This window comes from Petaurus breviceps, unplaced genomic scaffold (genome assembly GCF_028583685.1).
Source record: "Petaurus breviceps papuanus isolate PSGF00001 unplaced genomic scaffold, PetGlider_PUasm1.0 355, whole genome shotgun sequence".
NCBI lineage: Eukaryota > Metazoa > Chordata > Mammalia > Diprotodontia > Petauridae > Petaurus > Petaurus breviceps.
In genome coordinates this window covers 1,801,239-1,816,348 of record NW_027186289.1, presented here as the reverse complement: position 1 = coordinate 1,816,348, position 15,110 = coordinate 1,801,239, and the positions used below count along the sequence as shown (strand labels likewise).

The window sequence follows — 15,110 nt, the reverse complement described above, 5'->3', positions numbered from 1 at the left end:
TACATGGAATATGTGTCTAAGTATCTGAACTGAATGCCAAGTATGTTAAAAATAGAAAAAGAACAAAACCCCAGGAGTTAACCCAAAAAGAGGATATGTTGCACATTAACAAGTGTTTTAAGAGGTAAAAAAATAAAATTAGGTTAGGGAGAGGTAAAATGGAGCAATTATTACATGGAAATTAATCCTCTTGGAATTAGGTGGGAGTGAGGGCAGGTAAAGCTAGAACCTTATTTTCATGGGATTAACAGAAGAGGAACTAGAATATCTAAGTAAACCTATTTCAGAAAAAGAAATTAAACAGGCTATATATGAGCTTGTTGAGAAAAAAGCACCAGGAGTAGATGGAGTTGAAAGGGAATTTTACCAAACATTAGTAAAAAAAATAATTTCAATATTAAAACAATGATTTGGAAAAAATAGGAAAAGAAGGGTTACTACAAACTCCTTTTATGAAATAAATATGATACTGATACCCACACTAGGATGAATAAATAGAGAAGGAAAATAATGGACCAATTTCATGAATGAATATTGATGCAAAAATCCTGATTAAAATACTACCTAGGGAATAACCAAAATATATTGCAAATATTGCACATTGAGCCCAATTTGGATTTATACATGGAATGGAGGGATGTTTGAACTTATAGAAAATTATTCACATAATTATATCAATTGTAATTACAGTAACAAAAAATGATAGGGTTATATCAATCGTTGAAGAATAAGTTTTTTTTTTTTTAAAGCAATTGGGGTTAAGTAACTTGCTCAAGGTTACGCAGCCAGTTATTTCTGGGTGTGGTGCTAAGTATCTGACCCCAGATTCAATCCCAGGTCATCCCGACTCTGGGGCCGGTGCTCTTACTCACTGTGCCACCTGGCCGCCCCTGAAGAATAAGTTTTTGATCAAATACAACATTGATTTCTATTAGGAATCCTTGAAAGTATAGGTATTTATTGAATTTCCCTTAAATTGATTGAAAAAAAAAAGCATTTACCTAAACACATCAACAAGCATTATTTCTACTTGAGATTAGCTAGAGCCTTCCCAGTAAGATTAGGTATAAAAAAAGGATGGTCACTGTCACTTACACTATTCAGTGTTGTATTGGAAATTCTCACAATAACAATAATTGAAGAAATAGATGTAATCAGAATTAGGGAATGAGGTAATCAAACTCACTTTTTTTTCGCAGATGATATGATGATATACTTGGAAAATCCCAAAAACTCAATAAAAAATTTATTAAAACAGTTAATAATTTTAGCAAAGTAGTTAAGTGTAATTTAAACCCTTATAAGTCTTCAGCATTTCTATATATCACCGTGCAGGGTGAGATAGTAAGAGATACTAAATTTAAAATAACTCTAGACAGTATATAATGCCTGGAAGTACAGATGGGAAAATAAACCCAGGGACTGGTGGGCCCTCTGGAGTTTTCATTATCTCTTTATTGGGTTCTGCATTTTTCTATCCTTTTCATCAAATCTGTTTGGATGTTTACAAGTGTTCTTATCCAGTTGAGTAAATGTGGTACTGTACAACAGATTTTCTGCTGGAATGCTGCAAACCCTGTTTTGGCTCAGTTTTCTCTCCAAGTTAGTAAAAAAATTCTTCTCCCACAGAGATTCTCTCTAATCTGTTGACATTAAGTCTGGGAGCCATCTTGCCTTGTGACTGCTGCTTTTGTTGAATGTGAATGTTAAGCTTGGAGTGAATGAGGCTTTGATTCGTCCAGCACTCTGGGGTGTACACCTCCTGTGTTACTCTTCACAGATTGTCTGTCTCTTCTCCTTAAAATGATATAGTCTATTTAATGCCAGTGTTTGTTTAAAGAGCACACAAAGATCTGTTCCATTTAGGTTGGTGGTGAGAACATCAAGAACCACATAAATCTAAAGTAACCATTGCTATTGCTTATAATTTTTTTTGAGGGGCAATTTGTGTTAAGTGACTTGCCCAAGGTCACATGGCTAGTAAGTGTTAAGTGTCTGAGGCCAGATTTGATCTCAGGTCCTCCTGATTCCAGGGCTGGTGCTCTATTCACTGCGTCGCCTAGCAGCCCCTATTGCTTATACTTTTATGTGCATGTCTTTTGGTGTATATTTGTTTTATTGTTTCTTTTCTTCAGATTTAGAGAACAGGTTTGAGGTAAATGAGGTGACTAGAAATCATGAAATTTTTCTGGAAAAACATGACCTGCAAATATTCCTGAGTGATGGTCCTTGGAACTTCAAGTTGAGAGAAATTCATGACTCTTAAAATCAAGTTAGATAAAAATCCAAAGAGTGACTGTGAATTTGATGAAACTGGAAAGAGATTCAGACAATCTTGTATTCTAAATCACTGTAAGAAAGTGACCTCAGAGAATGACTGTGTTCAGGATAGTGAATATAGCAAATGCTTTATTGAACGTGTAGAGTTTTTTTCAGTCCCATAGGAAGGCTTCTGAAATGCCAAAGCATGTACGTAATCATTGGGAAATTGCCTGGATATGGAATTCAGACCTCATGAGACATCAGAAAAGTGATGCTGGAGAAATATTTTTGTAAATAATAAAGGTGGGAAGGTCTTGAGTCAGAACTTTAAGCTCATTACTCATCAACAAATTCCCACTAGAAAGGAGCATGATGAATATAATGAATGTGAAGCAACTTCATCCCATCATACATCTCTTCCTTGCCAGCCTAGATTTCACCTTGGAATGAAAAGTTATGGATGTCCTTAGGTAGGGAAGGCCTTTGGTTGGAACTTACATCTTGATTAAATCACATAAGATTCATATGGGTGAGAATTATTTTGAATGTAATGAATGTGGGAATGCTATCTGCTACACATCTCTCCTTATTGACTATCAGATAATTCACAAGGGAGAGAGACCTTTTGAATGTCATCAATGTGGAAAGGCTTTCATGGAGAGATGCCATCTTCATGCCTACGAGAGAATCCACACTTGGAGAGAAGCCTTATGAATGTAATCTACGTGGAAAGACTTTCAGAACAAGCTCCCAACTTTTTGCCCATCAGAGAATCCACGTTGGAGAGAAACCTTATGGATGTAATTACTGTGGAAAGGCTTTCAAAACACTAGCAACCTTCATGCCCATCAGAGAATCCACACAGGAGAGAAGCCTTATGAATGTAATCACTGTGATGAGGCTTTCACAAACAGCCGCAATCTTGCTGGACATCATGGAATCCACAGTGGAGAGAAACCTTTTGAATGTAATCAGTTAGGAAAGACTTTCATACAGATGTGCCATCTTGCTGCTCACTAGAGAATCCACAGTGGAGAGAAACCTTTTCACTGTAATCAATGTGGAAATGCTTTCACAAAGAGTCAAAATCTCAGTCCCCATCAGAAAATCCACAGTGGAAAGAGACCTTTAGAATGTAATTGTTGAAAGACTCTTCAGAAGGAGCCATATCTTGCTGCACACCAGATAATCCACCCTGGAAAGAAGCTTTTTGAATGTAATCATGTGGCAACAATTTCATACAGAGATGCATTTTTGTTGCAGAGAATTTACACAGGCAGGAAGTCTTATGGATATAATCAATGTGGAAAGACCTTTAGGTACTCCTCCAATTTTGCTACTCACCAGAAAATCCACGCTGGAAAGAGGCTGTTTGAATATAATCAATGTGGAAAGTCTTTCACAGAGAGCTCCACTATTATACATCACAAAATTGATACTGTAGAGAGGTTTTCTTAATGTAATAAATGTGGAATGATTTCCCACTGAACTCAGATTTTGCTAAACATCAGAGAATAGGCAAACCTCATGAGTGTCATGAATGAATTAGAGTTTTTAGTTACCACTCTTAACATATGTAACAAGAGGTTCAGATAACAGAAAATAAGCACATAAAACAATATCTTAGGGTGGGAGCCTGAGCACCAGCACCCCATCATACCTCCCTTGAATGAATGGGGTTCAAAATCTTGGTAAGGGGCAAAGGTCTGTTCTTCTATAGCTGCTTACTGCTGCAATTGGACATAGAGTTGTCCTTTCCCCAAGATGTCAGTTCTTTAACTAGAGTTAACTAGCATCTAGAGTTTGGCTGATGCCAGGTCCAGGAGGTCCCATTAAAGAAGTCAGGTTTTTTAAAGTTTTTTTGTTCCTTATTTTTTTTTTTTTATTTTTTAGTTTCCAACATTCATTTCCACAAGATTTTGAGTTGCAAATTTTCTCCTCATTTCTTCCCTATGCCCCACCCCAAGATGGCAAGCATATTGAATACACTTTCCCCCAGTCTGCCCCCTCTTTTATCTGCCTCCATGCCTCCCCCCTTACATTCTTGTAGGGCAAGTTGTATTTTTTTTTTTTTTTTTTTTTTTGGGGGGCAATGGGGTTTAAGCACCTTTCCAAAGTTACATGGCCAGTTTTTTTTTGTGTGTGTTAAGTGTCTGAGGCCCCAACCCAACTGGGGTCCTCCTGACTCTGGGGCCGATGCTTTACTCACTACGCCACCTAGCTGCCCCGAAAGTTGTATTTCTTATGCACAGTGCCTGAATATCTTATTTCCCAGTTGCATGTAAAAACAATTTTTAATATTTGTTTTTAAAACTGTGTTACAGATTCTCTTCCTTCTTCCCTCCTCACCCACCCCCACTGGGAAGACAAGCAATTCAATATAGGTTATAAATATGTAGTTATGCAAAACATTTCCATATTAGTCATGTTGTAAAGGACTAACTAGATTTCCCTCCATCTTATCCTGGTTCCCCTTTATTCTATTGTCTCTTTTGACCTTGTCCCTTTTCAAAAGTATTTGCTTCTAATTACCCTCTCCCCCAATCTGCCCTCCCTTCTATCATCCCTCCTCTTATCCCCTTCCTCCTTACTTTCCTGTAGGGTAAGATATCCAATGGAGTGTGTATGTTATTTGCTCTTTAAGCCAGATCAAATGAGAGTAAGGTTGACTCCTTCCCTTTTACCTTCCTGCTCTTCCCCTCCATTGTAACAGGTTTCTCTTGCCTCTTTTATGTGAGATAATTTACCCTATTCTATCTCTCCCTTTCTCCTTCTCCCAATATATTATTCTCTCACTTCTTCATTTTATTTTTTAGATATCATCCCTTCTGGGGAAGCTATGTGGCAAAGTGAATAGAGCTCCGTCCCTGGAGTCAGGAGGACCTGAGTTCAGATCTGGCCTCAAACACTTAACACAAAAGCCAGTTGTGTGACCTTGGGCAAGTCACTTAACCCCAATTACCCTCCAAAAAAATTAGAAATAAATAGATATCATCCCTTCTTATTCAGCTTATCCTGTGCCCTCTGTCTATGTATACATGTACACACATATACATCTACACACATACACCCACCTATATATACATATATGTATGAATATATATATATTTCCTTTAACTATCCTCATACTGAGAAAAGTCTCATGAGTTACAAATATTGTCTTTCCATGTCGGAATGTAAATAGTTCAACTTTATGAATTTGATTTCTCTTTCCTGTTGACTTTTTCATGCTTCTCTTACTTATTGTATTTGAAAGTCAAATTTTTCTGGGGCAGCTAGATTGTACAGTGAATAGAGCACCAGCCCTGGAATCAGGAGGATGTGACTTCAATTACTAACTGTGTGACCTTGGGCAGGTCACTTAACCCCAAATCCCCTGCCTTCCCCCCTCTAAACAGACAAAAAAAAAGAAAGTCAAATTTTCTGTTCAGCTCTGGTTTTTTCAATAAGAATGTTTGAAAGTTCTCTATTTCATTGAATATCCATACTTTCCCCTGAAGTATTATACTCAGTTTTGTTGGGCATGTGATTCTTGGTTTTAATCCTAGGTCCTTTGAACTCCATAATATCATATTCCAAGCCCTTTGATCCCTTAATGTAGAAGCTGCTAGATCTTGTGTTATCCTGTATTGTGGTTCCACAATACTCAAATTTTTCTTCTGATTGCTTGTAATATTTTCTCCTTGAATTGTAAACTCTGGGATTTGCTATAATATTCCTAGGAATTTCCATTTTGGAACCTTTTTCAAGGGATGATTGGTGAATTCTTTCTATTTCTATTTTGCCCTCTGGTTCTAGAACATCAGGAAAGTTTTCCTTGATAATTTCTTGAAAGATGATGTCTAGGCTCTTCAATAATTTTCTTCAGCAAGTTTTTGAAATTCATTTTCCATCTGTCCAATTTGGCTTTTTAAGGCATTCTTCTCTTAATTGGCTTTTTGAGCCTCATTTACCATTTGAGTTAGTCTATTTTTTAGGGTGTCATTTTCTTCTGTATTTTTTGAGACTCCTTTAGCAGGTTGTTGACTTGCTTTTCATGATTTTCTTGCATCATTCTCATTCTCTTCCCAATTTTTCCTCTAATTCTCTTACTTGATTTTCAGAATCTTTTTTGAGCCCTTCCATGGCCTGCAAGCAGTTCACATTTTTCTTGGAGGCTTTTGATGCAGGAGTTTTGACTTTGTTTTCTTCTTTGAATTTGTTGTCTTCTACTTCTATGTTTTGATTGTCTTTGTCACCAAAAAATTATTCTATAGTTTGATTATACTTCCTCCATTTGCTCATCTTTGCCAGCCAATTACTTGACTTTTGAGCTCTTTGCCATGATAGAACTCTGCTTCCTGAGTGGTGTGTGCTGTGTCCCAAATTTCTGTGGTTTTGCGCAGCTGTTGTGAGAGCTTATTCTGGGCACCTGCCTCAGAACCGTAAGGATGACTGCCTCTCCTTAGCCTCAACAATGCTAGCCCTCCTCACTTCGGGATGGCCACCCAAGACTGCGACTCAGATCCAAGTGGGGCAAAACAAGAGTCCCACCTCAGCTCCAGCAAATAGATTCCTGTAATTGCCCTCTGGATGGTCACTGGGTCTGCCTATGTGCAGGCTTGGAGTTCAGGAGAAGTCACTGCTGCCACCTACATGTCCCTGGGGGCAGGAGTTGGACCACATTCTTCTCTCACCCAGGATCATCAGATTTCCCAACTGACCTTTTATTTTCTCTTTTGTGTTTATGGGTTGAGAAGTCTGGAAACTGCCACAGCTGCCAGTGATTCTCTCTCCTGAAGTCTGCTTTGGCCAAAATGTGCCACTGGTCTGGGTTGGCATGGCTCATGGAGGACTGTGCTCCACTCCCTGCCTGGTAGGATAGATCCTTCTGCTCAGCCTGCTAGGCTGTCTTCAGTGGGAGATTTGTTTCTCTCTGTCACTTTGTGGGGTATGTAGCACTAAAATTTCTTTGTTTAGAGTCATTTTTTAAAGGTATTGGAGATGGTTAGAGTGAGAGCTCATACATGTTCCTGCTTTTATTCCACCATCTTGGCTCTGCCCCCATCAGTTCTTTAACTGGCACCCAGAACTTGGTTGATGTCAGGTCCAGGGGTGACACATCACAATTGTTGACAGCAGTGACATCCAGTTTAAACAATCTGGCATTTGCAGATGGAGGATACTAAGCCTGTGGGAAACAAATCTAGCAAACAAGTTTAACAGATAAAAAGCTAAAAGAAATATAAGGTCAGCCATGCTTCTGGAGTCCATGTATCCACTACCATAGCAATGATTCAGAAAGATCTATAGGGGCAGTTTTTATTTCTCTATTCTGTCTAACATCAAGCCCCTTTTCTCAATATATTTTATATAGTTCATTAGTTGGAATACCATCAGTTCTTCCAAAATCTATCCCTGTCCTCAACAGAGTAGTAAGCAATTCTTTTCTTGTCAAGCTATTCTGACTTTGAATCCACTAGTTATTTACTCTTCTCTCTTGGGGAAATGTAACATTTCCTCACTCCCTAAAGTCATTTAGCTGTGAAATCTTATCCAGCACCTCCAAAAGAGAGTGCCCTATCTCTCCCCAATTAGTAGAATGATTAAAATGAGGTGCTTATAAGCAGGAGAAGCCCTCCTCACTATGATATTTCTATGAGGATATGTTTTTGCATCTCTGACCATGATAGTTGTCTTCATTAACTCCACCTTTAAATTTCTCATACAGTCCCTAAGTGAGTAACAGGTCCTCTCTCCACTAGGCCAAATAGAATCAATGGGACATATTTTTGCATCCATAGGCAGCTAAAGCTAACAGACTGAGTGTATTGTTACCTCTTTGAATCTCTAAAAGCTTGCTGGACAAAAGGATTCTAATACCTGTAAGTTTCAAGGAATCCATGTTATCTACCCACACTCCTCTGGCCCCTTCATCACTGATTTTCACCATCTAAGACACTAAAGATTCTCCCATTCTTTGGGTGAATCTGCTAAATATATCAGTAAACTCCTGGTGAGTGAAATCCTCAATTGTCTCCCAGAACTCTGTTTGGCCCCCATGGTTCTCATGCTTTCTTAGTATGGGGCAAATTTCAGCCCTCATAAAAGCCTCTTCATGTAGCATTGTTTCATTTTGCACCCATGTACTCTCCTGGCAGCCGTTGTCATGGCAACTAATCTCAGTCTCTGCCAAAGCTGTATGAAACTTCTCTCTTTCTTTTTGAGAGCTAAATTCACATTTTTTTTTCTCCTGCCACCTGGGACCCTTCAGCTTGCTCTTCTAAAGGAGAGCCTAAATGCTGTAACACATTCAACTCCCTTTCCATCCAAGTTTTTTCTTTCAGAAGTAACCTTTAAGTAAAACCCAGCCTCTTCTACATATTCCTTCCAGTTCTCTCTCTGGTTTTATTGGTATTCCTTGCAAACATATTTCTAAATTTCTAGGTTCTCCCTTCTGTACCCTCAGTTCCCAGTTTTCACAGAGTCTTGTACTTTTAACCCACTTCCTTGCTAGAGAGGAATAAAGTAAATCCTCCCATCCTAGGATCTCCACTTCTTCTAAATCCCTTCTGCCTTCAAATTCAGGTCTGAAATTTTGCAATCCCATTGTCGTGACCAAATGTAGTGCCAACACAATATTCACAGTGTCCACAGTGACTGTACATTTGCTGGCATAGTTCTCATTTGTAAAATATAGCAGACTATCCATATAGAATACAGAAGCAAAACATCTATTTGGATGCCAAAAAAACAAATTCCAACACCAGGAAATGGAATCCATCATAGCAACATAAAAGTTAATACATATGATGCAACAGAGAGCCACACTATCCTTTAGCCTTCCCACAAACTAACACTCATAAGTGTAGCTGTCTCCCTGCCTGCATCCTCCTAGCTGCGCTGACTCCCTCCTTCCTGTGCATTCTGATCTACCCTTCAGCAAACTCCTCTCACCACAGTCTCCATAGGATTACATTTAGCCTATTAGGGGGCAGGAAAGCACTTCAAATCAGGGGGAAGGTCTTCACATTCCCTTACGCTGAAGGGCAGGGAAGACCTTCAGATTCCCATTATCATTACAGAAGCTTTCAGCTAGAGATCATCTCTTACATTCTATCAGAGGATTCATTGTGGACAGAAGCCTTGCAAATGTCTTCATGGGGGCCATGATTTTCTCTGGAGGAGGGGAGATCCATAGAGAAACTTGTTCCTACTGAAATGAAGGTGGATAAAGGTAATGGAGGTGGAAAGGACTTCTCCTAGGGCTCCTACTTGATTGTACTTTGGAGAAATCCTGCTGCAGATAAAAGTTAGGGATCTAATTAGCAAGGGAAGGCCTCCTGCTGCAGCACAGACTTCATTAGAGCTCCCAACCAAAGAAACCTTATCAAACCTTCCCAAGTTCTATCCTGTATAGAAAACCCTGTACACATACTATTTTTTTCCTCTGAAATCATGTTTATTGTCTCTCCTCAATATTTCATGACATTCATAGACTTCATTTAGTCTTCCAATTCCCCCATAAATTGGTACTCACTTTGTTTCCTCTTGTTTTCTGTGGAGAAAATGGCTTCTTTAAATGTTTTGGTACCTGTTGAACTTAATTTCTGTAATGTTTTCTTTTTTTTATAAGCAATTGGGGTTAAGTAACTTGCTCAAGGTTACACAGCCAGTTATTTCTGGGTGTGTTGCTAAGTATCAGAGCCCGGATTCGATCCCAGGTCATCCTGACTCTGGGGCCGGTGCTCTTACTCATTGAGCCACTTGGCCACTCTGACATCTGGGTTTTTCAAGGGGGGGGCGACTCTCAACAGCTGCCCAGAGTCTAGTCTGGTCAAATCACACACTTCTCAAAGTGAGCCCCAAAACAAAGCCTCACTTCGGGGATTATATAGCCTTCTCCTGGCTCAGAGAATGTAGCAACCCTCTTGACCCACTGCCCAATCACAAAGTATCTCCTGAAAAACAAGCCTCCTGCCACAGGCTCCAGGTGCACTTAAGCCTATCAGAAGGCCTAGGGGCAGGGAAGATCTTACAGAATATAATCTTAGAAAGAAAGATGGCAACAATATAAATTTACATTCCCATTACACCTGTGCTACAAATGTAGACAAATCTTCAGTCAGCAGGGAAGTCTTACTAAACATCAGAATTCAAACTGGAGATAGCCCTATAAATGTAATGAATGTAGAAAAGTTTTGGGGCAGCTAGGTGGCACAGTGAATAGAGCACTGGCCCTGTTGACAGTCAGGAAGACTTGAGGTCAAATTTGGTCTCAGAAACTTAACACAAAACTAGCTATGTGACCTTGGGCAAATCACTTAACCCCAATTGCCCTCCAAAAAGCAAAAAAGTAAAGAAAAGAAAGGTCTTCACTCATAGCATGAATCTTATTAGACAAAAGAGAACAAGAGAACTCATACTGCAGAGAAACCATATCAGTGTAATGAGTGTGAAAAATCTTTCAGTCAGAATATGAACCTTATATGACATCAAAGAATCCATGCTGGTGAGAAACCCTATAAATGTAACATCAGAAAACCCATAGGAAAGAAGCTGGGAAATATAATAAATGTAACCTAAAGCTGATACAACAAAGAATGTGGTTTTTTGTTTGGGTTATTTTTTTTTAATGGGGAAAAAAGGTCATTAAAAAATTCATTGTGAATGTGGGAAAGCCTTACCAGAGAACAGAAAGTTTATCTAGTGAGAAGTAGTATAAATATATTGAAAGAGAAAAGACATTCAGTGATGATTTAGTCCTCAACAGAACTCAGAGCCTCAAAGCAGAAATATCTCTCTGGTCAAGGGCAAACTCTCATTCTCACTTTTCCTCTACTGCTTTTAGGAACCTGTGGTCTCTCTGACAAAAGGATTCCTTCCATCACTCTGAATTGCCATCGAGTCACACCCTCTCATAGTTGATAATTTTCATTTATTGCATCCCATAGAGGCCCCTCTCCTACCCCACCCAGAGAATGCACTTTGTTTGTTGGAGGCCTTCCTCTGTTTTATTACATTTTATAAGTTCCTATGTAGTGTCCATCTGTTATGTTCACTCTCACCTCATGCACTGCCCTCTGCTGCCGCTGCCCCCCCCCCCCCCATTTCTGGCCATATGTTTCCTCAGTGATATCCCTTATACCATTGCTTGAACATAGCTCTTCATTGGAAATATATTCCAACTTTTTGGACCCACCTTCCATTTCCTTTGAGTCATCTGCATCTTTGTTTCTTTGGAGGTGGTAGTATTTTAATACAAGTATAACTATGTCATTCTTGCAAAAAGCATTTATGTTGACAAGCCAGGAAACTGTGTGGCATCACTAATTTCAATGCAAGTTTTCCTAAATGTGTCTATCTGCCCTAGTCTCTCTTGAATTTTGAGCCCACATCCTTATCAGCTACAATTTCTGCTGCAGGAATCTGTTCAAATGGAGTAATTCAATAGACCAACCATCTAGCTGCATGTCATATTCTGGACAACAGAACTTTTTCATCCATTTCCTTTTGCTAGTAAGCCATGCTGTTCTTTAATAATTATGGGTCTTACTGAGAAGGTCCTGCAATTTTCAGGGGGTAGCAGGTAGGGCAGAGAGCTATGCAATCAGATTACATAATGTCTTCCACAGATGGGAGTGCCCAGAGGACAGTACCCTCAAGTCAAGTCAAACCAACAGACATTTACTGAGTATTTACAATATGCTGGGCAGAGTGCCCAACTGCTAGGGAAGTAGAGAAAGCAAGGAGATCACATCCTGGTGGAAATCCTTCCATTTGGAAATCTTACATCTATAGGAAATCCCTCCTCCATTTATACCTAGTGCCAGTCATCCACCACGAAAGTGGCAAACATGCCAATTTGGGCATCTCCTTATTTATGCCTTATAACATGACTGACTGGAGGACTGTTAGAGTCGTCTTTGTGATTGCATTTCCCAGAGAATCTTGTATGATCCCAACATGTGCATGAGAGCCTCCTGTTCTTGGTGGGGTGGGGTGAGGTGGTCTTTGATACTCCAGTTTGCTCTGTCCAGTTAAGTAGGGGTTTGTTTTTTTGAAACCACAATATGGTTTACATTTCGGACAGATTCAATCCAATGAAATTTGGATTTACAATCACAAATGGTATCTATTTGAACCTCATTAGCTGCCAGCACCTTAAATATTATGGCTCACTGTTTTCCCTTAAAAAGATATATGATAGGGGCGGCCAGGTAGCACAGCAAGTAAGAGCACCAGCCCTAGTGTCGGGATGACCTTGGGGATCGAATCCGGCCTTAGACACCTAACACCCACCCAGAAACACCTGGCTGTGTAACCTTGAGCAAGTTACTTAACCCCAATTGCTTTAAAAAAAAAAGATATATGGTGTCTGTCCACATATATTCTCTTCTAAAGATATATGGTTTCTGTCTCACATCACCTTTTCTGAGGCTGAGGTTCTGAAAATTGTAAACATAATGATATTATGACTGAGTATCCATTCCTCACATGAAGATTGGAACACACCCTTCTAATGAGTCTTCAATGACAGAATTTTACTAGGTTATACTGAATTCCAGACCACAAATTTGTAGTTTCCATTTGGTAACTGGCATAACTTGACAGAATATTGTCAAAACAGGCATTTCTTCACCTGGAGCCCACAACTTCACATGCTAATCCCCAAAAGATCAAAATTCTGCTCAAACCTGGCTTTCCCAAGCTCCAAACGCTTCAGTTTCAAATCCTCCATTCACGGGGCATAGATACTCTTATGTTCTTTTCACTTTCATTCAGCCTGTTCTTATCCCTACCTGATTAAATCTTCTCACTCTTTTGTCTTTTGTGAACCTTGATTAAAGCCCTGCAGGCTTCAACCTGGCACCCCTTTCTTGCTCCACTCTGATTTACACCTTGGCTTTACCTGCACTTTTTTTTTTTCTATCTAATCCTTAGTTAGCCATCAGATCCTGGTCTAATACTCCACTGAAACTTTCTGGTGTGAATTTTCTTATATTTATTTTATTATAATATTTTTTATATTTTGAGTTACATTGTCCTTTTTGGTTTCTTTTAGCTGACTTGTCTCTACCTAGACAATTATGGTTAGTTAAACCATGAATAGAGAAATTATAGTGATGAGACTGATGGGGTACTTGGGGTCTAGATCAATTTGTGAAACCAACTTGTAAAACCAGTCTGTGACTTTGTAACTGCACTTTGTTTTGTAAAGTTGTAACTGCCCTTTCCCACCCTTGAGCTCTGCCCCTTCTCCCTATCCCACACTCCACCTAGGCAACACTCTGTGACCCCTTTGTTCTTACTTACCATGTTTCCCCGATAATAAGACACTGTCTTATTAAGTTTTTTGGACAGAAAAACACCAGAGGGCTTATTTTCAGGGGAGGGCTTATTTTAATGAACATTGACAGCAATTTTAATAAACAGGTAAATGTGAACCAAAAAATGTACCTTTATTCAATAAGCAAATCACTGGGGAAGAACAGGATGACGCGCTCACTGCTGCAGCTCTGATTGGATGCAGCTCGGAGTGCGGGTGTGCGTTTCATGGGGGGGGGCGGCGGTGCATACAGAGGGTACCGTAATGTAGCGTGTAGCACAGGGGATCACCTTCACTACAGTAGCAATCTCAATAGGGCTTATTTTCGGGGAGGGCTTATTTTAGAGGAATCTTACACAGTAAGGGGAGGGCTTATTTTTGGGATAGGTCTTATTATGGGGAAACACGGTAATGTCTTCATTTCTTCTGGGCCTGGCCCACACCCTCCTTTATCCTTGCCTTTTGTCTCCTTCAACCTGGCCCAAATCTTATCTAAACTATCTATTTACATGCTCCTCTTGGTCAGCTCTGACCTTTGTCTATGCACTGAGGTCCCTCCCTTTGGTCAGCCCTGACAATGGCAGCCCTACCTTTTAAAGGTAAAAGCATGTACCCCTCTCACTGGCAGGTCCCCTAAAGGACTCTTGCCCGCTTCTCATGGAAGCGTAACAATAAACTTCTACAACTCTCACTCCAATTAAGCCTGAGACCTTGAATTCTTTACAGACCATATTGCAGGTTTTCTGGTCTTAGATACGATCATAATTCCTGCTGAACCTATTGGGATCCTGTCCCCCATCAAGACCAGTCTCAAAAGACCTAGAGGAGGTCAACTGACATCTTTAGTTGTGCAAGTCTTGAAATTATCTTCTACTAAACCAAGGAATGGCTCTCAGCTTCCAAGGGAAATTGTGCGGAAAAAATCTTCCTTATTAATTGCAATTAATCTTGGGTTTTACAAAGGTGTAAACCTCCCTCCCCAAAACAAAATCCAGGAAATTATTTCAGTAGTTGCAAAAACATTGGAAGCATAATTTAGAAATTTGCAGGAAAGACATTATACCTAATTTAGTTTACAGTCAACTTCCACTGCCCAAAATTCTTTCTTGGTTGTTTGTCCACATTTCTGTACCTCCTCCTGGCCAGGGTTAAGGCCTAGAAGAGATTATCTGGCCATTTTTCTTTATTTTTCACTGAAAGTATGATCAGTGTCAGTGGAAGGAAGTCCCTGTATTTTGGTAAGGAGAGCTTAGTACCTGAACTGCATGTAGTGTCATAGAGAAGTATTCTAAGCATAAACTTTTATTTAAGCTAAACTCATGAAAGGCTTTAATGTAAAAGTTATCATCTCCTATGATGCAAGCAAGTTAGAGGAGGCTAATATGAAATGAGAAGCACCAGTGGGCTGTGGTTCAGTCCTATCGGACTCTGCATGTCCCCATTTGGCATTTTCTTAGCACAGATGATGAAGTGGGTTGGGATCTCCTTCTGCAGCTCATTTTAAACAGGAGGAAACTGGGGCCATTAGAGTTAAGTGACT

At 39.6% G+C, this 15,110-nt stretch overlaps 1 protein-coding gene and 1 pseudogene across 1 annotated transcript in view; one reads left to right on the top strand and one right to left on the bottom strand.

Annotated features, from left to right (window-relative positions):
- LOC138168165 (zinc finger protein 3-like) overlaps window positions 1-15,110 on the bottom strand; it is a 220,635-nt gene that overhangs the window by 127,590 nt on the left and 77,935 nt on the right. The window lies entirely within an intron of this gene.
- LOC138168175 (zinc finger protein 3-like) lies at window positions 2,270-3,681 on the top strand (annotated as a pseudogene).